Source organism: Lynx canadensis, chromosome D2, assembly GCF_007474595.2.
Source record: "Lynx canadensis isolate LIC74 chromosome D2, mLynCan4.pri.v2, whole genome shotgun sequence".
In the NCBI taxonomy this organism is placed as follows: Eukaryota; Metazoa; Chordata; class Mammalia; order Carnivora; family Felidae; genus Lynx; species Lynx canadensis.
Window position 1 is genome coordinate 84616150 of NC_044313.2, and position 24920 is coordinate 84641069.

Here is a 24920-nt window from a genome sequence, read left to right on the forward strand (position 1 = left end):
GAAAAGATGAGTTCTCGGTGTAGGCACTGAAGTTCATTCTCTCCAAACGATATCCTCAGTCCATTTCCATTTCTCTGCCTTCTGGGTTGCAGATCAGCATGGGAGTAATAGCTGTTGAAGAGGTCCCACCAGGAAGAGTCACTAAGCACTGTATCTACTATAAATCCCACTATTCTGAATGGGAAAATGCTTCACCTATAAACATGCTCTATCTGGGAGCATCCCACAGTACAGAAATCAGAATATTAAACTGAGAAGGAAAACAATCTGTTAAAAATACAAAACAGAGGGGCGCCTGGGTGGCGCAGTCGGTTAAGCGTCCGACTTCGGCTCAGGTCACGATCTCGCGGTCCATGAGTTCGAGCCCCGCATCAGGCTCTGGGCTGACGGCTCAGAGCCTGGAGCCTGTTTCCGATTCTGTGTCTCCCTCTCTCTCTGCCCCTCCCCCGTTCATGCTCTGTCTCTCTCTGTCCCCAAAATAAATAAACGTTGAAAAAAAAAATACAAAACAGAAAATTAGATACTTCAAATCTACTTACGTATTAGCTGTCCCTAGAGTCCTTCATACAGATTAAGAACCACCTCTTTCTGCTGCTTCATTATTGGTGTATAGAAATGCAACAAACTTCTGTATATTGATTTGGTATCCTGTGACTTCACTGAATTCACTTTTCAGTTCTAGTTTTTTGGTGGAGTCTTTAGTGTTTTCTACATATAGTATCAGGTCATCCACTAACAGTGAAAGTTTCATTTCTTCCTTGTCAATTTGGATGTCTTGTTTCTTTTTCTTGTCTGACCACTGTGGCTAGGACCTGTAGTACTATGTTGAGTAAAACTACTGAGTGGAATTCTTGCCTTTTCCTCATCTTAGGGGCAAAGTTCTTAGTTTTTCACCACTGAGTATGATGTTAGCTGTGGGTTTTTCATAGATGGCCTTTATTATGTTTAGGTACGTTGCCTCTAAACCTACTTTGTTGAAGGTTTTTTATCACGAATCGATGTTGTACTTTGTCCAATGCCTCTTCTGCATCAACTGAAATGATCATATGGCTTTAATCCTTTCTCTTGTTGACTATAGGTGGGAATGCAGACTGGGGCAGCCACTGTGGAAACCAGTATGGCGGCTGATCAAAACATTAAAAATAGAATCATATGATCTACTAATTCCAACACTGGGTGTTTACCCAAAGAAGACAAAAACACTAATTTGAAAAGATTTATGCACCTCCACCATGTTAATTACGGCATTATTTACAATAGCCAAGATATGGAAGCAACCCAAGTATTCATCCATAGATAAGTGGATAAAGACCACGTGGGGTGTGTGTGTGTGTGTGTGTGTGTGTGTGTGTGTGTGTGTATATATATATATATATATATATATATTCAGTCAGAAAAAAAAAATCCTGCCATTTTCAACAACATGGATGGAGGATATTATGCTAAGTGAAATAAGTCAATCAGAGGAAGACAAATACATGATTTCACTCATATGTAGAATTTAAGAAACAAATGAAGAAACTAAAAAGAGACAAACCAAAAAGCAGACTTTTAACCCTAGACAACAAACCAAAGGGCAGGTGGGCAGGGACATGGGTGAAACAGGGGAAGGGGATTAAGAGTACACTTATGGTGGGCACTGTGCAATGTATAGAATTGATGAATAATTACCTAAAACTAATATAACACTGTATATTAGCTATATTGGAATAACTTACATAAATTTATTTAAAAAATCACCTCTTACCAGTCTCCTTAGTGATAACAGGGAACAACTATTCCCAGAAGATTAAGCTATACTTATATCTAATTTTCTATTAAACAAAAATCCTCCATTTCAGAGAACATTTGCAAAGCAAACCAACGTTGCTAGAGTTCTGTGGCTGTTTCTATAGGATAATACAGAGGTAAGCCAAATAGGAAAACATCAGTTCTCACCCTTTTGAACTTGTAGTCATGATTTGGAAGTCATTTTACATGGAAAGCAGTATGTTTACTTTTTTTTTTTTTTTTTTTTTTTTTTTTTTACTATCAGCATCTTGAACGGGAGTCACAAAGCAATACAGATGGGGCCATAAAAAATCATCTAAGACAAAAACTGCTTAGCTTGAAGAAGCTAAAAGAGCCAATATATTTTAACGTTATAAGAATACTACAACTCAGGCATATTTCATTTTTCTGGGTAAAATCCAATATTCAATTTAAACATCTCTTAAAATGTTGCTCTTTTAGCTATTTTTTTTCAAATCTCAATTTTAATATATGCGGATTGTGTACTATTCTCTGTCAATGACGATACACAAATTTCAAAGACACGTCATTTTGACATGGTGCTTGTACCAACCCTCGTATTTTTCAGGAGCCAGAAAAATCACTGAACTAGGATAAAGCCATAACTTATGACTCACAGCTGAATTGTAACAGGAAAATCAGTTTCTTATTCAACACGTAGCAGAAAATCTGTGGGGGAGAAAATTCGGACCATGGGAACCATTTCCCAAGAAGGTTCCACTCTTTCCCCTCCAGTCCACTTTCTTCAGAGTATCCTACAAAGGGGTACACTGGGCCATGTCTCCCCTTGGCTTCAAACCCTGTAACTGCCCCCCGTACCTGAGATAATCCAGACCCACTACCACGGCTGTCGAGGCTTTGGTCTTTGCATCGCCTGGGTCTTCTACCCATTTGTGACTTTCCGGCTCCTTCTCCTTGCCCATCAGTACCTCGACTTCCCCAGTTCCTTTTCTACCTCAAGATTTTGCTCCCATTTCTTCCATGCTTGGAATTTCACTTTCCTCCCTTTGTGGGTACATCCATTTTCCCTTTCAGGACTTAGCTTAAATACTCTCTAAGAGATTTTTAACCTCTATAAAAAGTAGCTCTCATTATTTACTTTCAAATCCCTGTTTTTCTTATCACATTAACCACCTGTAATTAATCCATTTATTTATTTCTTATAAATCAGCTTCTCCCAGCAGTATATAAATACCTCAAAAGCAGGAAACACACCCATCTTGTTCACTCCTATGTCCCCAGCATATGGCTGGCACATAAGAAGTTCCTAACATTTTCCTAACTGTTCCATTCATTTAGGAGTATTTGTGAATGAAGATTATATACGTATTAAAAACGGAATGAATTTCAGCACCTAGAAAACTACTGTAACCTCTTATTTTCACTTACAAAATGCCATTGTTAATTTTACCCTACTTGTAATCCAACCCAGATTAGCTTTATATTTAGAGACTTTGGTTCTGAACTGGTTACATACTAATACAAAAGTTAGCTTTCAATGTCCTTCGAAGGAGGAATTAAATGCACACATGCACAGCCATAGGTATGCACACACAATTTTACTCACACCTGCTCTTCAGAGCATGTACCACAAAGTTGGAAATTAACCAGTGAATCTGAAATGGGTAGACCGTTAGTTTACATAATTCCATGTAAATAATACCAGAGACTTGTGGTCTGTGCAACTCAAATGCAATATAATGTAAGCTACGGCATTACGGTGTGTTAGAAGACTTGCCTTCCAGAGAAGGTGGCTTTAGGCGTGCACTCACACACTGTCGACTAAAGAATCAGTTCTGTTAGCTTTCACAATACATTCCCTAGTAACAGAAAATCTGTTACTAATCCATGCTGAAGTCTGCTTTGTTTTCCAAATATTCTGATTGGGCCGCTTCTCTGAATTGTTTTCCACCCCAAGAATGGAAAGGCGTCAAAGTAAGTTATTAAGTTTGAATCCACAAGCTTGGTAACAATGGCTGCTCTTAAAGCAGGCCGTGTTCCGAGGGGAGTTCTGGCATGGGGCTAGCTACTAAACCTTGGGTAACCTCGGTACAACGGTTGTATCTTATTTACTTATGTATCCTTCCTGTCACAGTGCTTGACGTTTAGTAGGGCTCCATAAATGTTTACTGAAGACATTAACCAAATGCATTAGCCACAGTAATCAGCATTCTTAATTTATTAAACAGATAAGCTCACTTGACTGGATGTTATGAAATAGACTTTCCTGGAGAAACTGGGAGATTAGATTTCTGAAGATCAGTTATCGGGCAGACTGCAAAATTCCAGAGTCACAAAGGAAGACGCGGTTGATGTTCTGGATTATCACCTCGGATCCTCTTTTCTCTGTAGCAAAAAAGATGCTAGGGAGCACAAGTCAAAATCCAGGCTTTAGCCCCAACTATAGCTAATTCACTAAGCCCGTGAAGTGAAAGATTGATGTCTACCAATATCGGTCCAATAGCAAAAAGGTACGATTCTGAAATGTTCATTTCTGTAAGAACAGTCTGTTTTCAATATTTATGCACTCAATCTATTAGGTGACATCTGATGATAAAGCAATGAGTCTTACCACTCTCCTAACAAAACGCTCCGCACAAGTGCAAAGGGCTGTTGCTTACAAGCTGTGAATCGGGGAGCAGCACGCTATTCAAGGAGGCTGTAATACAGGGACTGCGGTGTGCCTTCTCTTCCCCGCAGTCCCTGTCTGTATTACAGCCTCCTTGAATAGCGTGCTGCTCCCTGATTCACAGCTTGTAAACAACAGCCCTTTGCACTTGTGCGGAGCGTTTTGTTAGTAGAGTGGACAAACTGAGGGTTGATGGGGGGTGGGAGGGAGGGGAGGGTGGGTGATGGCTATTGAGGAGGGCACCTTTTGGGATGAGCACTGGGTGTCGTATGGAAACCAGTTTGTCAATAAATTTCATATATATAAAAAAAGATACAGGGACTGCGGATTTCATCTGCTGTGAGTCACTATTACGGCAAACTTTTGTATTAGTTGTCTTTTCATGTTGCTGCAGGGCAAGTGGGTAAAGGGACATTATTGTAAATAACCCATTAGTATAAAAAATCCATTTGTGCCACATCAAGTGAAACAAGAAAAAAGAATCAAAGGAAGATATTAACTTTGCTTTGCCAGCTAGCTACTTAACTCACCCATCCTAGAGGTTTTTTTCTGTTGTAGCCAAGCTAAGAAGTGCCAGGTGAAGCCAGTGTTAAAGGGTATCAGTTTAAAAATAAGCAAAGCAAAGCAAAGCAAAACAAAATGACAACAACAACGAAACATTTTACCAAACTAGAAAGAAAGAAATTGTACTGCTTAGGAGATTCTGGAACCTCAGGCAATGACAGCAGGCAGGTTGTCTCTAAGGACAAAGACAATACGGACTCATGACTCAGATGGCAAGCCTCGTGATGGTCTGCAACATGTGAGTTTCCCATGAGGCTCTTTTGGCCGTAGCAAAGGAACATGAGCACATACGTTCTTTATCATGGAGTTTGAATTGTTCTAAGAAACCAGAATGCAGATGATTCAAAGTTGTATTAGAAGCCCCTTATGCTGCAAGTCATAGAGAACTGCACTCCCGCACCTAAGAGCTAGGTTTCTTACGTTCATGATCACTATTTTTCAGGTGAAAACAGCAGAACGGGAAGATGGAAGTATCCAAGTTCATAAAACAAAGGACAATTACAAATTATTCATACAAATAAAAAAAATAGTCCAACGTGTTTATTGAATACTGACCAGTAGCTGAGAGTGCATCAGAGAACAAGAGAAAAAATTCCTGTCCTCAAATTTATTTATTTTTTTTAATTTTTCTTTTTCAACGTTTTATTTATTTTGGGGACAGAGAGAGACAGAGCATGAACGGGGGAGGGGCAGAGAGAGAGGGAGACACAGAATCGGAAACAGGCTCCAGGCTCTGAGCCATCAGCCCAGAGCCTGACGCGGGGCTCGAACTCACGGAGCTCGAGATCGTGACCTGGCTGAAGTTGGACGCTTAACCGACTGCGCCACCCAGGCGCCCCTCAAATTTATTTTTTAATGTTTCTTTTTGAGCGAGCAAGCAAGAGAGAGAGAGAGAGAGAGAGAGAGAGAGAGAGAGAACATAAGCAGGGGAGGGGCACAGAGAGGAAGACACAGAATCCAAAGCAGGCTCCAGGCTCTGAGCTGTCAGCACAGAGCTGGACATGGGGCTCAAACCCACGAACTGTGAGATCATGACCTGAGCTGAAGTCGGACACTTAACCACTGAGCCACCCAGACGCCAAAAACTTCCTGTCCTCACAGAACTTCACCTGAGCCCGTGGACCATCACTGATTTTGGATTTCCTGAACAGAGCCCTGCACCTGCAGAGGCCCCATCTTTACTGCAGGGAATTAACAAAAGTAAGGTTTTTGCCTTTTTTTTTTTTAAAGAAATTCAAAATTCCAATAAAACCTTTGCTTAGAAAACTATTTTAAGATGAAACTATGGAGAACTGACATCTTAATAGATGATTTTGTCAAAAGGTTTCCCTGCGGGGTACCAGAACAAATGTTTAAAACCTAGAACAGTCAGAATACAAGCTTCTGGGCTTTAAGGTTTGAAGTTGACCCTGTTGCTGTCCAGCATGTGGAGCAATTCATCTTTGAATTAATGGGCAGACACAAACTTCCAAATGGGTTTTGAGTTGTAAATGCATTTCTCTTCACATGTATCTGTAGATTATATATTGTATGCTGATTTATTACCTTGTACATGCTGATGTAAAATGTCATATTGGAAAGCTACTGCATTATATGGGAAAGTGAAATGTTTGGAATCATTTACAATGGCTAATTAAATTTTAGGAACCGGAATAAAATTACTGGACCAATTATGTTGAAAAATATATCATATAATGGAGTTAGAGTAACATAAAATACACATACCCATAGAATACACCACATCTGTATTATGTAGAGGAAAACAGCTTTCTATATCGGATACAGACAGTGGGGGAGCAGGGACGGGGGGAGAAGGGGAGTCGCAGCCACTTGTGCCCATTTTTCACAATATACCTGTGCAGCTGGTGACCACCCTTCCCCTTGCCTGAACTCGTTTCCAGTCACAGGCAATTAAACACTCTGTGTCAAGCATTATGCTAAATACACAGTGTGTAGTTAGGTTATCCTTAAACATTTTCATAAAGTAGGAACATCATCTTCCTGTCAGAGTAGAAAAATTGAGGCTTACTGAATTTAGAGGGTTAATGATGCAAAACCAGTTAATGGCAGATATAGAGTTGAACCCAGGTTCATCCTGTCTCCAAATCCTATGCTCTTAACCACCTAACTATAGAGAGGACTCAACAGCTTGATATTCTAATAGCTCACCCTAGGAGACCCCTCTTCCTGGAACGTTACAGATTACAGCTTCCTTTCCTTTTACATGTTTTTCTCTATTATAGACCTAAATTCAATGTTTATCATGGGAGAGAGGATATCAAACCAGAAGGAGAAAATAGCAGTTGGCAAAGGGAAATAACTGATACAGAAGCAGGGTTCTCCAGAATCTCTGGCCCTCAAGGAGATGTGAGAAAATTCCAGGTCACCAATTCTTGGCTTAACAGACTTGGTAACTGTTTCTTTTTGTCCCTCATTTCCTGGCATTGCCACCAAGGCTCTCATCATTGTGTATATCCCAGGGAGGTCTACGGAAGGAGAAAATCCCAACTACCTGTAGGTGTCTATATTTCAGGCCAGTGTAGACCACTGCCAACGGCTTAAGAACTCCATGTTGCATTTCTTACAAACTAAATAAAATAAAGCACAGCAAAGGCAATCTAACTGTGCCTCATGTGCTCTTTTTCTCTGAAATAGCTCGGTTATGTTTTTCCACACTCAAGTTTGAGTTTCTGTAATGTAGCTTTTGAAAATTATCTACATAAAACATGGAAGAGACATTTCATCTTATTAAAAACACACTTTTAAAAAATATTTTGCTCGATGACATTCCGAATAAAATTACTGCATGGTCAAAAATTGTTTTCTCAATGAATTAAAATAATTGGCTACTATATAAAGAATCATGCAAACTTCCATGATAAATACCTGGTGTTCAAGATATGTGTGTTTATAAAATTGATGTACCTTGTATTTTAGCCATCTATAACCAGGGCGGCTATAATTTGTCTTGTATTTAAAGATCAGAAAGAAATAGTAACTCTGAGACTAATAATCTTGTGAACCTAACACATGTGCATAGTTACTTGTCACGTACACGTTGTCATTTCTTCCTATAGTAGATACTATCTGATGATATATCACGTTAAACCTGAATTTCTACAGACAGCGTAGCCACAACTAGGAATTTGCTATTTTTTCTTAGACTATGTTATATTTTTTTTAATGTTTACTTACTTCGGAGACAGAGACAGAGCATGAGTGGGGGAGGGGCAGAGAGAGAGGGAGACACAGAATCAGAAGCAAGCTCCAGACTCTGAGCTGTCAGCACAGAACCCAATGTAGGGCTCAAACTCACAAACCACAAGATCATGACCTGAGCCGAAGTGAGACACTTAACTGACTGAGCCACCCAGGCGCCCCCAAAAGATACTAGCTACTAATTCAAAGGCTGTAGAAGAGAAAGTCTTATTTAAAAATATGTTCAAAGATGTAAGTGATGGGTCAAGGTCATCTGGGTACACAATGGGCTCTCTACTCTCCCAGGTTCTCCCTTTTGCCTCCAGCCAGAGATGTTGGGCTGCTTCTGTGTCTCTTTATTTTTCCCATTCTGCCCCCAAACAGCCTGCACGTTCCTAAACCTGGCCGGTAATGTCACTTGTCGCCCCACAGCCTATGCGCAGGTAAAGAGGCATTTTTACATGGAGCACCTCTTGGTAGTTATGAACTCTGCAGTATTTCTATGGAAATACCAAATGATTGTAATCAACAGGAGGAGTCTCACAGAAGTTAGATCTAAAAGTGCTTTCTGTAAATAGCACGCCCTCCAAGGATCTTTCTGGTCTTGGTCTATTTGCAATTACTTAAGAATAAGTAGAGCACGTACGGACAGGAACATGAACTATAAAATGATAACGTTGGCTCAGAGGATTCACAAAACTTAAGAACTAAGTACCAGTTAGAGTCTCTGTTCTCAACCCTGTCGGGATTACTTGCTCAGTAAACTTACATCTTGGCACAATTAAGAAAGAAGTGAGGATCTCATAGGTTGTTGTTAATCTAGATCAGAATACTGTAAGTGGCACACATCTTAACATTTATAAATAAAATCTCTAGAATTGCCAGATTCCAGTTGCTAATGTTTTTGGAGAATGTTGAATTTTAACATCAACTGCAGAACGTTAAGAACATTCATCAATGTTTACTGCTTCCTGTTAACCCTTTAGAAAACTCTATCACCCATGAACTTCCTACAGCCCTTTTTTGAGTCCCCTTGTATGTCCTGTCTTTGTTTTGGGACCTACGTGCATGAAGGCAAAATGTATGGAGGAGCGAAGATCACGCTTGGAAGTCAGACAGCCAAGGGGCAGTAACATGTTCTTTGTAATGCTGTTTTACATTTGAAAATGAGAAAATGTATGCATTAAATTTCTAAGCATGTTGCCTGCAATGCAGTTAATACTCAAAATAGTGGCTAATATTGTTCTGATTATTCTTATCATTCTCATACTGAACTTTATCCCCCCAAGCGCTAGAAGTTCTAAATTCCACGAGTTTCTAAGTCTCAATATTTTGAAACAGAATTGATCTTTACTCATATAAAACCAGCTCTTTCCCCAAACTGGCCCAGATTAGCTCAAGACACCTACACCGGCTTTCACACTCAACATCTCAGAGATAGGCTGTACTACCTGGAGGCGGGGTACTCAGTAGACGGGGGTCCTCAGCAGGTGGGATGGGAGGGAACAGAGTCCTCACTCCACCATCTGAAAAGGAGCAAGCACCTCAGGCACTGGCTGGGATTAAGTATGTCAATATATGTAAAATGTTTAGCCTTCCTAGCCACAAAGCAATGATTCAAGAGTGTTGACAAATACCATTACTACACTATTCCTGTCTTTTTAAATTCTCCAAGTCTGCTGTGTTTTCCCTCAGGCCTATTCTACACTCACTCCTGTATTCATAACCACATCCAAAGAAAATCTAGATTTTAAAAGGTTATTTTGGTATTAGAAATTCTAATTTTCAAGTAAGTCTTTGGAATAGAAATTCATCACAGTAACTTTGCATTTTAGTTCAGCTATTTTTTTTTCCTTTAACCACACTTTTCCTATATCAAATAAATGTAGAGGTCTTGTGGGGCCTTACAGGCATTTTTCCCCTATGGGAACAGTTTTCTTATGTATATTAAAAACTTACCCTCTTAATTATTTTAACAAATCCAGGATGTGGAACAGAGATTCAGTATTGGTTTTTCTCTGCTCAAGATTATTTATCAATGGAGCTTTAAGGAAAAATGCTTTAATCAATAATGCACTTTTTAAAGGTTTTCAATAATTTCAGCTAGAAGCTCTTCAAAAGTTATGTTGTTGAGCTCCAATGCAGGAACCTGGGCAAACTGCTGGGAAGACCATTTCTCCTACTATAGTCACCCAGAAAGGTTCTTAAGACAGAGCAATAAAAATTGTTTTCATATGCAAAGTCCAGTTTAACTGAGAAAAAAGACGAGAAAATTCTCAGGTGACTAAAGTGAAAAAAAAAAATGATCAAAGACACATCCTTGTACTTGGACGAATGCCCAAGAGATGGTCCCCAGTACCCAAGAAGAAAGTGAGAGATGTTTCCTGGATTACAAAAAGCGAAGTCACTAGGATTAGGCGTGAGACTAGTAAAACCTTCGGTTAAAATAAGACAGGGTGGGGGGTCTGATTCCTCGGCTGTGGGCAGTAGTAAGAAATAACTGTCATCTGTATAAAGACTTGAGTGAGGAATCAGAAGCTCTGACCTGTGGCATGTACAGATATAGGGCAGTTACAGGAGTTTCAAATTGAGAACATAAAATCACAATTGGACAAGGACAATTGAATTCCTCTGGCACTGATGGAGCAAAATAAAAACCATTCTGCTGAAACACTTTTATAATATAGTCATTCATCTACCACAGGAAGAAATTCGCCCCTTGAAAAAAGGCAAGTTGACAATTAAAACATATGGGGGGTAGAGCGTATGAATGAATATCAATGAGCTCAGACTTTAGAAGAAATAACATCTTTATAACCAGAAGTAAAATAATCTGAGACAATACATTAAATATTTAAAAATAAGCAGAGAAATAAAATTAGGCATAAATGACTTCTGTCAAAGAACAGATTAGACGAAGCTGAAGAGAAAAGAGCAAACTGGGAGACAGAAATGAGGAAATTACCTGGAATCCTATGCAGAAAATATGGAAAACACGAAAACAAAGAGGCACAGAAAAGGCAAAATTAGAAGACCCTAAAATAGAAAACAGAGAACCAAGAGAGAAAATATTTGAAAGTGTGGTATTTGGCAAAACTGCTTAAACAAACACATGATTTTCCAGACGGGAGACACGGAGCCCTGGTGAAGGCCAGTAAAAGAAAAATCTGTAAGTAGATAGATTTTGGTGAGGCCGCCACAAGACGACTTGAAGAAAGCGAGTACCTGTACATCTAAGAGAGGAAAAGGGTTTCCCCCCAAGACATGTTATGTAACCGCACCCTGACCATCACATACGTGTCACGGTGGATTTCTTATTGTTAGTGTGGTCTGAGAATCTGTATGACGAAAATCTAATTTGCAGTAGTTAGGACTCATTCTGCCCACATGCACCTTGCAAAAAAAAGGATCACAATTCCTCTCTGGAGTGTTACATTTTCAACTCTGGCATCAGAGGATTCACCAAAAGTGAAGTCCAAAGAAAAAATAATTAGGGTAAACAAGGAAGAACCATAATAAAAACATTAAAAAGAAAATCAGACCTCAATGGATTCCAGACACTAGAACTATAAAACATGTAATTAAAAATATTTAGTATATATACAAGTATATAAACACACACATACATAAAATCTCAACATCAACAGAAAGTAAGAGATTCCAAAAGAGTTCCAAATGGAAAATCAAAACTTATGAGAATAAAAGATATAATACAATTAAATTTGATAAATGGTTTAAATGGCAGATTTTAATTAAAAGAACTCTTACTGGAGAATAAATTTGAAGATACCATTTGGAGATAGAAAATATGACAGATATAAAGACATTTCCAATAGAATGAGGAAATCTAACATATTCCTAATGGAGATTCAGAAAGACACAGTACAGATATTACAAAGAGTTATGAAGAGGTAATGGGAATCAAATTCCAGAAGTTTTGAAAGACCCAACACTTAGATCTAGACAGCCCAAGAAAATTCTGTCAGGGTAAATTAAAGGACATTTTTTCAACAAATGGTGTTGGATTAGTTGTACACCCACAGGTTTAACTAATCGTATCTAGACACAGACCTTCCACCATTCGCAAAAATTAACTTGAAATGCATCATAGTCCTAACTGCAAAATGCACAACAAAAAGAAAGGATAAAGAAGAAAGAAGATTCTGAGGACTTCATTACAAATCTGTTAAAGAACTTCTAAGCAAATGTTTGCCAAAATGAATTGAAAATTTTAAATGAACAAGTCAAATGCCTGGAAATGAAAATCCAAACAGACAAAAAAATCTGAATAGTTCCATAACTACTGAATCAAGTAATTAGAAATCCTGTCCCCCAAACTACTTTGAATGAAGCCCATATATTAATGTGTTAATTAAAGCAAATAATTAACGAAAAATTATACTAACCTTACACAAGTTTTTCAGCATAAACGAAAAAGGGAACACTTGTAGCCTTAGGCCAGTGTAACCTTGATTTCAAAAAGCCAATGAGGAAATCAGGTGTTTTCCATCAACCTTTCTTGTGAATACTGATGCAAAAACTATAAACAAACCAGTTCCAATTATAGCAAATCAGTTTCACTCAGGTGTTTTTAGAATGCATAATAGTTGTTAACCAAGTTGGATGTATTCAGAAGTACAAATTCAATTTAGGATTTTAAGATTGATATTTTCACCATAATGACAATGGGACCTATTACCAATGAATAGATTTAGGATAAAATATGTTTTAAAAAAAATTTTATTATGTTTATTCATTTTTTAAAGAGACAGAGCACAAGCAGGGGTAGGGCAGAGAGGGCAGGGGGTACGCAGAATCTGAAGCAGGCTCCAGGCTCTGAGCTGTCAGCACAGAGCCTGATGCAGGGTTCGAACTCATGAACCATGAGATCATGGCCTGAGCCGAAGTCGGACGCTCAACTGACTCAGCCACCCAGGTGCCCCATAGGATAAAATATTTTATACAGTTCATCATCCATTGCTAATTTACATTTAAAAATCTGACAAACTAAATATAGCAAGAAACACATTTAATCTCACACAGGTATTTGCAAAATTACCAAGAGAAACATTGCATATTATAGGAACATATTGGATAATTCAACTTTGAGTTTAGGGATGAGAAAAATCCCTGTTATTACTTTTATCGAACATTGGGGAATACTGTTGTGTGAAGAAGGGAATTTAAAAATGTAAAATTGGTGAAAAAAAAGAAAATTATTAGTTGTAGTTTTATGTAATCTGTTGGTACATATAAAAAATCCAATACAACCTATAGAAAATTTAGTGAAATTAGCAAGTTCGTCATAGCAATGCACAAAAATTAACTGCAGTTCTATACACAAGCCATATGTGATAAAAAGCAAAATAAATAAAACTTTATTATAGAATAGTAAATATCAAATATGTAAGAACAGTTCTGATAAAGATGATAATTGCCCATGACCTAGTTTTCTCTTTGGAAATCTGAGAATCTTTATGGAAAAAAGCTAAGGGAGGCCTAAATAAAAGATCTGTCAAGTTCACGTATTTGAAAAATGCAGTATTAGGACATGATACAGTGACAGCTAGAGTCCAGAAAATTTAAAACCCTCAAAACAACTCTTAGTGGAAACAAACTGATACTAAAATTTACATAAAAATTCAATGAGTGCATAGCAGCCAAGAAACCCTTTAAAAAGAAAAATCCAGGGTGGGGGGGGGCACCTGGGTGGCGCAGTTGGTTAAGCATCCGACTTTGGCTCAGGTCATGATCTCACACTTTGTGAGTTCAAGCCCCATATCAGGCTCTGTGCTGACAGCTCAGAGTCTGGAGCCTTCGGATTCTGTGTCTCCCTCTCTCTCTTCCTCTCCCCCACTCATACTCTCTCTCTCAAAAAATAAACATTAAAAAAATAAAAACAGGGGTGCCTGGGTGGCTCAGTCGTTTCGGGGTCCAACTCGATTTCAGCTCAGATCACGATCTCACGGTTTGTGGGTTCGAGCCCTGAGTCAGCCTCTGTGTTAACAGCATGGATGCCTGGAGTCCCCAAGACCCTTTCATGGGACTGGAGAGCTCAACTCTATTCCATGTATTGCTAGTACATTGTTTGCCATTTTCACTGTCATATATGTAAAAAAAAGAAAACAAAACATCATGCCTAAAACTATGCACATAAATCAACTGCAGATAAATTGTAGATTTGAATGTGAAGGGCAGAGCAACAAAACTTTTCTAAGTTGTACTAAGATAATATATTTTTGATCTCAGGGCAGGGAAAGAATTTTTAAACAGTTCAAGAAAAAGTACTAACCATAAAGTATTAACATTAAACTTAAGAATCCCATTCTTCAAAAGATATCATTAAGAGAGTTGAAAAGAAAGTCACAAAGTTAAAAAGTAAGATCTCTAATGCATATAACCAGCATAAATCTTGCTTCAAGTGTGTATTTAAAATTCTTAAAGTCAATAACAAGGTAATAGAAAATGGGCAAGCTAACTGAAAAAGCCCATCAACCTACAATGGTGGAATATTCAATACATACATGAAAAATGCTAACAATAGCCAAGGAGTAAAATCAAAACCATAATTAAACATCACTACACACACACCAGAAGATCTAAAATTGGTTAATATCCAGTGTGACAATTGTATGGAACATCTAAAAAGTTTCATTTGCTTCCTCTGGAGGTTTTAAATTATTGCAACCACTCCAGAAAAAGATCATTATCCAGGCAAGCTGGATGTGTGTGCTGTCTGTGACCCAGTAATTCTACTCCAAATTGTGTGTCTATGTGTCTGTTACGTATCCAACAGAAATGTGTGCTCATGTGCATCAAGAAAAATATTTAAGAATGGGCATGACAGGTTAATTTATAATAACTTCAAGAGGAAACAACCCAAATGTCGATCAAAAGTACAGTTGTGATGTATTCATACAATTGAAAGATAATTAAGAACACACATTTCTTCAAAAAACAAGAATAACTTACAACAAGGATAAATATCACACATATACGGCCGTGAAAGAAAATGCAGACACAAAACATTCTATATGATTTCTGGAAAATCAAGAACATAAAGAGAAAAAAGAAGCCATACTCTTTAAGAATGCATCGTTTGTCATGGGAAACACCCATACAAAGAAGGCATTTCCATAGAATTCCAGAAACTACTTTGTTGCCTGGAAAAGATAAGGAGTGCCAAGAAGCAGGCACCCTGGTGCTTTCCCATGGAATGCTGTTATTCCCGAGCTATTCTGTGATAAGGCACCGACTTGGAAATACTGGGGTTGTGCATATTTACACACATGCTACATATTTAAAAAGAGAAAATGGATAAAAATAAAAGGTTACTATTATTTAATGTAGCAAGAACTGTTACTTAATTTTAAGTTAAATTTAATTGTATCCACTAAACCAAAGCAGGAGCTTAATAGTCAACTTTTCTCACGTCAATAGCTTTACTCCGTAATAATTTTAGGGGATTTCTAAAAATAACAACACACACACACAAAACTTAACTAAAGTGGTGATTGCTGTTTTATCTGATACTTGGCCTCAAGACTGACACAAAGTAATGACTGGTAGTAATGTTTCCTAAGAGGAAACTTTACCACCTTTTATTACATTTCTGTCAAACACGTTTTACGCTCAGAGATCACAGTGATATGGGATTAAACAGGGCAGGTCTAAATCTCACAGATCAACGGTTTTCCTTTTGAGTTCAAGATAATGTCTGAGAATAGTTTACATAGAAGGATGTATGAGGAAGAGCGGAGAGACGGAATGGACGATAAACGTGTGGTAGAAGGGGATACGGACAGAGCTAACGAAGAGCTTCTCGGTCTTCGTGGTCTTGGTCAAGGCTAGTGTGTAGAGCACGTGGCTGCAGGAGCTGGTGCAACCAGGGCTGAGGAAGCAGGAATCAAAGCCTCATTGATAAACTGTGTTCCCCAAACACTGTGGAGAAACAGTGGGGGGATCCTGTTGAGACAATAGTAATCAGGGGTCTCCAGAACCCCTTCAAATGAGGCAGAACTGTAAGACCCATGTCTACAAGACTGTGTGTGTGTGTGTGTGTGTGTGTGTGTGTGTGTGTAGATAGATGGGTGTAAATGCATACATACACATACACGTTTTATAGTATATATAGTATAAAACTACATAGTTCCCTACATAGAGAAAATATTAAGGAAATCTAGCTAAATATGTAATGATTCCAAAGCATAATTGGTGGCAAGAGTTTGTGATACGCTAATATAGATAATACATTTTATTCAACCAACAAATATTGACCAAGAATTTTCCATGAGTAAGTCATTTCAGTGGGTTCCAGAAACAAAGTTAAATAATACATGGTCTCTGGACACAAGAACCATTTGGCAGAGGAGACGTGTAAAACAATTGTGGCAGAGAATAGTTCCTAAAACGTGGTATGGAGCTACCTGGGGTCCTCAAGACCCTTTCATGGGACCTGAAAAAAATATCTATTCGGTTTACCATCAGTGCATCGTCTGCCACTTACACTGTCATAGTCTCACGAGAACCATGGGGTTTTCCAAGGTGCACGTGCCATGATGATGTCATGGGTCTGATGTCTAGGGGGATGTGTGTTTGTGTGTTCTCATGTTTAAGACTACTTCTCAGGGCAATGTCTCTTTGGGGTCCTGAATACTTTTAAGAGTGTAAAGGGATACTGCAACAAAAAATGGCTGCACAGACTGGTAACACTATGAAAAAATGACAAAGTGTTTGGGGAAATAGGGGGAAAATTCTGAAACAAACTCAGGGACCAAGGGGCATCAAGATGAGGGACTTCTAAATTAGACCAGGGTTATCCCTGAAAACTTACTTTGGCTCATTCAGCCTTATCATCACCCAAAGACATAGGAACCTACAGGGAAGGTAAAGGTCTCAAAAGAAGGGAGGGATTTATAGGTAAAGACAGGCTACCCCATAATATAGTTTTTAAGAATACAGATTAAATGGCAAATATGGACTAATGGTGGAGATTTTTCACTACAAGGTCACCAAGAATTAGTTGCAATTTTTTCCTTTTTAATGTTACTTATTTTTAAGAGAGAGAGAGCAAGCAAGCACAAGCAAGGGGGAAGAGGGAGGGCAGAGAGGGAGACACAGAATCGGAAGCAGGCTCCAGGCTCTGAGCTGTCAGCACAGAGTCCCATGCGGGGCTCAAACTCCCAAACCAGGAGATCGTGACCTGAGCCAAAGTTGGTGCTTAACAAACTGAGCCACCCAGGTGCCCCAGTTGTACGTTTAATAACTGCTTTTAATAGAGTCAAAACATCTTACTTCATACGCTATCTAGTTACCCAAGGTTTTCATACATGATCCCAAGTCCTTCAGGTTTTTAAATGGCTCCAAACAATCTTTTGCCCAAGAAAAAAAATTCCTGTCTCCTGAACATTTGACATTACAAGAGATGGTGCTGATGGAAGCACACGTACGTATAAAGGCAACTGAACAAACAGAAGCATCATTGTTAGTAAGAAACTGCCATCACAGTGTTCTGTATACCGTAGAAGAGATTTCAGATTCACTGGCAGCGATTATTTTTCTCTCTTCCCAAAGAAGAAAATGTTCTTTTTAATTGCCTTCCACGGTTTTTACAGGCATTTCCATTACAGAGTATAAATACCCAGGGCTGTCAAGTGCTCATACATTATTTGCAAATTATAGCTGTTATTTTAAACACAAATTAAGTAATCCCATGTATTCTATATGACAGGTTTACAATTGTTCACTGAGAATAATCACATAGGCCCTTTATAAAGATCGCCCATGTGTGACTCATCATATCATTACAGTGTTCATGTAAAGCGAACACCAGAGAAGTTTAGCTTTTTGTTCCCGATGCCAAAGGATTCTGTGTTATGAATGAACATAAGTGAGGTTGGCTGATGTTCCTTTTTTTTTTCTTTTTCTCTTTCTTAATTGAATACAGTTGGTGCACAGCATTACATGAGTAGATGTGCAACGTGATGACTGGACACTCTTTACGTGATGCTGTGCTCACCGTACCTGTAGCTGCCATCTGTCACCACATGACACCATCACGGTACCATTGACTGTATTCCCTGTGCTGAGCCTTTCATTCCGGGGACTGACTCCTTCCATAACTGGATGTCTTTGTCTCCCTTTCCCCTTCACACCCATTTTTGCTCATCTCCTCACCCACTCCTCTGTGGCAACCATCAGTTTGTTATCTCTATTTATAGATCTGATTCTGTTCTTATTCATTTGCTCTGCATTTTAGATTCAACCTACGAGTGAAATCGTATGGTATTTGTCTTTTTCAGTCGGACTTCATTAGCATAATGCTCTCTGGGTCCATCCATGTTGTCGCAAGTGGGAAGATTGCATTTTTTTTCTGATTAAGTGATATTTTATTGTGTGTGCATACACAAACACACAGCCCACACCTTCTTTATCCTTCACCTATTGATGGACACCTGGGCTGTTTCTGTATCTTGGCTGATGTAAATAATGCTGTAATAAACAGAGGGATGCATGTAACTTCAAATTCATGTCTTTTGGTACAGAGCAGGTAGTGGAATTATCGGATCATACAGTAATTCTATTTTTAATTTTTTATAAACTGACATACTGTTGTCCACGGCACCTGCACACTCTGTGTGGACGCAGGAAATTCTGAAAGAAAAAAGCATCGCCACCGTACTACCTGTGTCATTTAGTGTAGTTACTCCTGACGTTTTGCACATACCGTTTAAGAAATTCTCTTCTCTAGAGGAAAATCGTGCTAACAACCAGAATTCATTGCTCTTTCATCTCTCTTCCCCACAGATATTTCTAGAACTTCTCTTTCTAGAAACAAAGCACAATTGCTGTCACCATCCGAATAGTGTGCATTCCGCAAGACCTAGATGACGAAATTCAGATTTATAATTTTTCAAACCAATCAGTTGTGCTGTAGGTGACGGGTGCCATGAGACTATTTCAGCAACTGTCACCTTTATAGATACTTCACATCAACTTTTATCCTGTCAGAATCGTTATTCGTATAATGTTTCAGAAGTTGCTATAGTTTTTTTTACAATAAGTTTTTTTAAAGAAAGGAAAGTCCTATGTACTAATTCCAAGGTTTAGATACTTCCCATTGAGAGTCTCTTGCAAACCTACAGTGAGCAGCTTTGAGACACCCGAGAGTTTCCACAAGGTGGTTGGAGGAGGTTCCACGAAGGTGTACTTCTGTGCACAAGGACACCCTGTGATACAGAACACAGGCCTGTGGCCGTCACGGGGGAATTAGCGGGACTTGGCCCTAGAGAGAAATGGGGGCTGTGTCACTACCACCGTTGTGCTACTTGCATGGCACCTGAAAGACTGACCTGTTAGGGGCAAAGTGGCCCCTTGACAAACAGTGGGAACCCCTGACTTGGAAGTCTGAAGGTAATGGGACCTAAGAGATGGAATCACACATACCCGTGTCATCAATAGCACACAACTCAGTGCAATTTGTACAGCAAACCCTGCAGCATCCCATGAAAACGAGAGAACGACCAAAAGAAAAGAGACGCAGGAGGCTCACCGCAAACCTGGCTGCCATTTGCAGTCACGTGGAGGGAGCCTTCAGAAGTCTGCCATGTAAGAACACAACCAAGGGACATGATCGAGGTCTTTCTCCGCAGGAGTCTCAATAATTTTGAAGAGTAATAATGCATTACACATCACAGGGGAGACTGGATTTTTTTATTCTCACCAAGGCTTTGCCCAGAAAGATAACAAAAGTGGTGGAGAGATGCATCTTTTTTTTCAAAATTAAATCTGATTCTGTTGCAATTCATTAAACATTTTCTAGGTCTTACATATTAGGACAGATAATGGACAGTTGATACTACTGAAGACTCCAGCCAAAAGCTAGGTATCAGGGAAAACTGCCTGATTCGAGAGGCCCCCATTGGCCAAAGATGAGACAATCTGTGCATCAGTAACAATAATGCTATAGCAGGTGAAGGCAGGAGGCATGACTTCAGGCTGACACGAAAACATGTCTTGGTGCTCACATGTGGAGGATTCTAGAGAGCTGAAGCATTAATTACGAAAATAATATAGGTAAAGGATAAAACATCCTGTTTTGCCTCGAGATAAAATGTATCCTGAGATAATCGTTGATGAGAAAAAAATCATTTCTTGAAAAAAAAAAAGCGTTCTTGCTAATAAAGAAGGGATAAGAAAATTAGACGAAATTAGACCAAATTTAATCGATAATGAAATAAAACAGTAAGGAATGTCACGCAAAAAAGTGGAACTTCACAGTAAGTCACGCAGCTAGCAACTGGACCCGTTTATAATTTTCACATCACAGCCAGAGAAACAGCCCAGGATTTATGTGAACTCCCAGTGCAAGTTACCAGTACCACAGAAGACCGATTCCTGAAGACAAGAAACTAAGAACTCTGAATCAGAATGATACTTCGCTGATTTAGAGGCAAGATGGGGGCGTGGCTGTATCATAGGCCAAACTCAGAATGCAGGGGACTCTATGGGACAAATCACCCCCCTCCCCTCCCCAAATAAATTCCAAGTTTAATTCCTAGATCCGGGCCTTTGACAAATGTATTCACTCTTCCATTTCCTGATATGCTAAATTAAGGTTCTGAAACTTTGTGACATTCTGCATTATATTTCCCCACTTCCTTTTCTGTGAACAGTAGTGACTCTCAACCTGGGGTTGTGAATGCCTCATTTTCCCAAAATATTTGAAAACCCTGGCATTTGAATGCCAAAAAATGTAGCTAAATTATTCATTTTGTAATAGTTTTAATTTGGTATGAAAACCTTTTTAAAACATGGCTCTATGGAGAAGATAATGTAATCAGGGCTAAAATCAGAGAGGGTAGTTTAGGTACAGAATACTTGACAACGTAACAATGTAAGAGTATGCATCACCATATGCAGTACTTGAGATGAATACTGTCATTAATAAACACCCAGAATAAAGTTAATTTCTATGTAGGCCATCTGAGCCTTCAGGAAGTGGATTTCCACCTGCTACTGGGTACCTGAGCTTGTCTCCAAGAACTGTGAGCCCTTTCTGCCACCTGCTCCAACTCCCAGGAAGGATACCAAAACCCAGAAGTACTGCCGGCTCCCTCTGTCCTTCCTCTACACTTACAGACACGAGAGTCCGTGATCTCCCCTTCCGTCTGCCTCCAGGTGAGGCCTGGGGTTGGAGGCACCATCTTGCTAACAGCTGGAGGAAAAGACAGCTGGGACTTGAAAGCAAACAGATCATCAATGTTAGTTGTGTTCGTGGGTTGGGAGATTAGCAGGGGACAAAAAGGGCGGAAGATTGTGTGGTATCCCAAAATCTGCGAAAGAGTTTCTCTTTCCTGGGTGATTCACACACTGATGGCTATCAGCAGTTGGCCCTGCATAGTGATAATGGATAGTAACTTGCTGTTGGTAATCAAGCAATTTTAAATAGACAAATCAAGAGCAAAGCATTAACAGTAGTTTTGAAAGACTGGAGAGATCAAACAGGAAACAAACTGTTATTATAGTTGTCTGGGCCAGTTATGAAAGAAAATTATGAAGTGTAAATATTTTTCTTCTCTAAATTAGAAAAAAAACAAGTTTGGAAAATGAGCTATGCTCCAAACACAGCCTCTCTCAAGCTCAGAAAGAGGGTCCGATAGCACCTCACCACAGAGGTTTAAATCTTCACCGTGGTCAAGAATCTGCAGAGGAGTATTAGAAAAGCAGATCTCAGGCCTCCACGCCCCCCCTAATTTTATGACTCAGTGACGATCGGCCGGGGCTCCTGTTTGCTCACCCACGCACTGAAATGTTAGAAATACATTTCTATTCTCTAGAACAGGGTTTCCTAACCCCAGCACTATTGACGTTTTGCCCAGACAAGTGTGCTTGTGGGCAGGCGGCCCGGGTACTGCCGAGGGTTCATCCATAGCCACGGCTTCACCGACGATGTGCTCACAGCCACCGCCCCCCCCACACACAGTCATGAGCTGTAACAGCCAAACATCTACCCACACGTGGCCTGGTCTCCCCTGGGGTGGAGTTTTCCAATCGAGAATCTCAAAAAAAAAAAAAGTTTTAAGATAGAATGTGTTATTGTAGAAAAATAAAACAAGGAACAGAGTCTCAAAAAATAAAGTAAAATCTCAGAAGAAAAATGAAAAATGGAAGAGTGGGCTGGGAAGAGAACTATGGCTCCGTTGGAGCCACGTGGTGGGTACCATCCTTCGCACTCAGGTTATTCAGGCATGAAGAGCTGCCTGTCACCCCACAGAACGGAGGGATCGAGACCAGGGTTGGGGGCACAGAGCTGCTTTCCTGGCCTCACACTCCGTCCAAAGGCCTGCTGTGTTTCCCCTTCTCCAGGCTCCCACAGGCCAGGTTCATGAAGCCAGGGTCCTCTCCTCACTCACATGAGACTCATCGGCAGCCTTTCTGCATTTTCTCCTCTTCTTCCTCTGTCCTTCTCTACTCCACTCCCTCACCAATCTCCTGAGACAGAAACAAACAAACAAACAAACAAACAAACCTTCTCTCCTATGGTTGAAACCGCAGAATATAAAATTAACAAGTGGAAGTGACAGGCAGTCCCATTTCTCCTGGGAAATTCACTCATCCTCCGGTGAATGAGAGAAAAGAGCCCACAAGAACATAAAACAAACGTAGAGAGGTAGAGAGTTGGTGTATCATTAATTAACTCTTGGAACCGGCTGATTAAAAGGCCACGCCGTAAGGCTACTTCTTCTGAAATCCTGGTCTTCACAGGACCTTGTATTCTATGATCCAAATTATTCCATTTAGCCCAAGCTAGACATGGGATGCCAACACGAGATGAAACACAACATTTCTCAAGACAGACAATAAATAACACCACAGAATGTACCTATTTTGAGAGCAGACGCTATAGCATATTGAAGAGGAAAACGAGAGAGGCCCCGTGAGATAGAATCTGGTACTTATACAGGGGAAAAAAGAGTGACTTTTGCAATTTAGTGATACACAAGTGTCAGTACAGAAATGACACCTTGAGCACAGAACTGAAGACTATTACAGCCCATTCATTCCTTCTTCCAGTGTGTAACTGCACTGTGAGAAAGGATGGTCTGAGAGGACTGGACCTTCATTACAATGACAGATTAAAATGATGGGTCCTTAGCAAGAGATACGGTCTCATATGAGCTCATCTAACCTGAAAAAAACAAACCTTAAACAGGGTGAAAAAGGCATCCAAAGGTATTAATAGACTGCCCAGGTATCCGGTAATACATCAGCCAGCTCGTAGGGTCTGATCCTTCTAGCATTTATCATGAACTTTGATAAAGATGCAGAAGGTGCACTGATCACATTTTCCAGGGACCGGAAGGTGAGGAACATAAAAGAAATAATGTACTCAGCACATCCTACATTTGACCAAGGAGCCAGCACAAAACAAACGTAGAGTGCTGGACGGTGAACTGCAGTTCTATACATGGGAACCTGCACAAACACGACTCTCGCTTCCATCAGCCTGAAGCACAATGAGACACAATGAATAAATATATGATATAAATATATAAACGTATGCACAAAGGAGGTGAGAGACCTCTGCTAAGCAGATCACATCAAGGGTTTTATAAACAGTCCTAGGTCACAAATGAAAACTAACAATGATCAACAGAACTCATCCGCAACACGATACACAAAACTGCCAACTGTTTTTGAAGCCATTTTATATAAGGAATGGTTGACAATCTGAACTAGAAAATAGGAATCTGGGACTTGTCAGCTTCTAGTTTATGAAGTGATTTTCCACTTGTATTGATTTTACCTAGAGGTGAGGAAAGAAACTTGAGTCCATAGAAAGAACTACAGAGAGGAACCAGTAGTAAGTCAAGTGTTCTATAACTATTTTCCCCACTTTGGCTATGGAGGGAGCTCTTTCACCAGTGAAATCTTACCCAGAAAACAAATAAAGGGGCACCTGGGTGGGTCAGTAGGTTAAATATCTGACTTCAGCTCAGCTCATGGTCTCACGGTTTGTGGTTTTGAACCGCATGTCAGGCTCTGGGCTGACAGCATAGAGCCTGCCTGGGGTTCTCTGCCCTCCTGTCTTTCTCTCTCTCTCTCTCTCTCTCTCTCTCAAAAACAACCAACCCCCTTCCCCACCAAATACAGTTCTTTTTTGTTAAACAGAAAGATGAAAGAACTGGTCCCCACCCACACAACAGAGTCTTGTACAAAAGCAATTCATAACCTGAATTATGTTTTCTCTCCCATATAGTATGAAGAAATGAACGTTTATTTTTTTTTTAACTTTTTTTATTTATTATTGAGAGACAGAGAAAGAGCATGAGAAGGGAAGAGGCAGAGAGAGGAGGAGACACAGAATCTGAAGCAGGCTCCAGGCTCGAGCTGTCATCACAGAGCCCAATGCAGGGCTCGAACTCACAAACCGCGAGATCATGACCCGAGCCGAAGTCGGACGCTCAACCGACTGAGCCACCCAGGCGCCCCTTAAGAAATGAACGTTTAGGGGCGCCTGGGTGGCGCAGTCGGTTAAGCGTCCGACTTCAGCCAGGTCACGATCTCGCGGTCCGTGAGTTCGAGCCCCGCGTCGGGCTCTGGGCTGATGGCTCAGAGCCTGGAGCCTGTTTCCGATTCTGTGTCTCCCTCTCTCTCTGCCCCTCCCCCGTTCATGCTCTGTCTCTCTCTGTTCCAAAAAAAATAAATAAACGTTGAAAAAAAAAAAATTTTTAAA